The sequence below is a fragment of the Sycon ciliatum genome, chromosome 11 (genome assembly GCF_964019385.1).
Source record: "Sycon ciliatum chromosome 11, ocSycCili1.1, whole genome shotgun sequence".
NCBI classification, from domain to species: Eukaryota; Metazoa; Porifera; class Calcarea; order Leucosolenida; family Sycettidae; genus Sycon; species Sycon ciliatum.
Genome location: NC_088653.1, coordinates 5,388,868 through 5,391,008, shown reverse-complemented (window position 1 = coordinate 5,391,008; position 2,141 = coordinate 5,388,868). Strand labels below are relative to the sequence as shown.

The following is a 2,141-nucleotide window of genomic DNA, read 5'->3' as shown; positions in this document are numbered from 1 at the left end:
GGCAACTGGGGTCCTCAAATATTTTTGGAAACGTTTGCCAAGACTATCGACCACAGGGTGACCGAATCGATACAGTCCGCAAAAAGAATAGCGCATCACAATAGGGGACCCAAGTTTGTTCAAATTGTGTGAAATACGCTAAATGCTTCCAATTGCAGGCGAAAGATGGCTCAAAAGAGAAAAAAATACGCATAATGTTGTCAAGCGGGATTCGTACCCATGACCTATCGTACAGAAGGCAAGATCAAGATCCAACAGTGCTTTTACACACCAGAGAGTGCCAGGTTTTACTGTATATGCCATGTCCTCTATAGACGTCATCCCGCGCATGGGGGGGGGAGGCAGTCTCCATGACGTCTATAGACGTCATCCCGCGCACAGGGGGGGGGGGGCAGTCTCCATGACGTCATCAGCGTTCAATGGGTGAAAAATATATCTTTTCTTTCACCTCTGGTAGTACGTTCCCGAAACTGACCATCATTGGTCCTCCAGGGGAGGCGAAAAAGACCTAGCGCCATCAGAATGCTGTGAGCTGCATTTGGAGTGGAATACTTGTCAGCGCCTTCTAGGTTCAGCCTGGTCCCATAGCTCAGTGGTTAGAGCATTGCTCTTGAAAAGCAAGGTCCCGGGTTCCAGTCCTGGTGGGTCTGGCACTTTTTTTTCTCTTTTCACGCAGTTCATTTCACTGACTGATTCTTTGAAATTTGAAGTTCTCCCAATCTAATAGAACTTTTCCGTTTTCCCTTTCCCTTTTCCATTCCCTCAACTTATGACTATTAACTCTCCGGGGAATATATTTTTTGATACTCATGGACAACCTTTGTTTTTTAAATTGGCTTGTGAACAGCACTGGCTCACACTCAATCACTGCTTTTCACAAATTCATTTCAGGAAAAAATTCAACGTTTCGGTCATAAAATAACCATCATCAGGAATGAAGTGATCGCACTGGTTAGGATGGGTTAATAAATGAGGAGCGCTGCGAGAAGATAAAAAAATTCTCCCAGAAAGATAGTACCAGCCCCGAAAGTTAGTAGTACTCATGCGGCTGCTAAGTTCGAAAGTTAGTACGTACTAACTTACGGGGACATACGGTAATGCGTGAAATGTACATGTGTGCATACATGTAATTGCGGGCACTAGCAACAGCGGTAGTAGTAGTAACAGTGCAGGCGGGTGCAACAACACCACTATCCAGGAGAGGCGAGTATCAGGCCCAGTTATATGTACAAGGCACTACTTTACAGGAACATCGCGGCCAGAAATACGTACAAGGTATTGCTTTACAGGAGGTCCCACCCTGCGTTCTTGTTCATGCTGGGGCCCGTGTCTTGAATTTGTATTGCTTCGCGTATCCTCCTCCTGGCGTGATCCGACTCAGTAGCATTGACGCGAACCTCTGTGAATGCTGACTCACCAAGCGGCAGTAAATCGCTGCCATGGTGAAGCCGGTAGTGCTCGCCAAGGGCTTTTCCAGACGTCTTGTTGCGTGAGTTATCATTGTGTTTCTTGTTCGCGTTGCCGCACTAAGGCCAGCCTCTCCAACATACTTTCCGCAGCATGTGCATGCCAGGCGATACACCACGTTGGATCTTGCGCATTCTGCCTCGCTTCACTGGCTTGCAATGCAGGCAGCTTTAGGCATTCTTTGTCTCCTTGGCGCAGCAGGATACACCCACTTACGGCAGCGAGGTTCAGTAGGGCTGGACTTGGCAACGCTGTTGAAAAGCGTTCCATTCTTGTAAATTATATGCACATTTGATTTATATCTATTTAGAAAACCGTGGACGCTGTGGTGGATGGCATCAGATTTGAATGGTAACTTCAAACTGAAAGTGGTTCGATCGTCTTTCTTTTGTATTGCAGGCCGTCTGGCTCGTTCATGAGCAGTCGGGATAAACTTTTCAGGAAATTTGTTGTTGAATTTCAAGTGGGTCAATAACTTTATGGACACGACTATCCATGTAACCTCCGTGGGCGCAAACTTGTTTGAGCTGTTCCGCAAAGCTTGCCACAGTGGTCTGGTTTCAGATTTCAACTCATACATTGCGTCATTGGAGTTCCTCCGCGCGGCTCCGCCTTTCCTCTGATCTTGTAGCCCGCCGGCAAAGTGAGCACAAAGATGAGCAAAACGATATTGA

At 46.9% G+C, this 2,141-nt stretch overlaps 1 non-coding gene across 1 annotated transcript; it reads left to right on the top strand.

Annotated features, from left to right (window-relative positions):
* Positions 1 to 578: 578 nt before the first annotated feature.
* On the top strand, positions 579 to 650 carry Trnas-uga (transfer RNA serine (anticodon UGA)). The gene has a single exon. It is a non-coding gene; the product is annotated as a tRNA-Ser (tRNA).
* Positions 651 to 2,141: the final 1,491 nt, after the last annotated feature.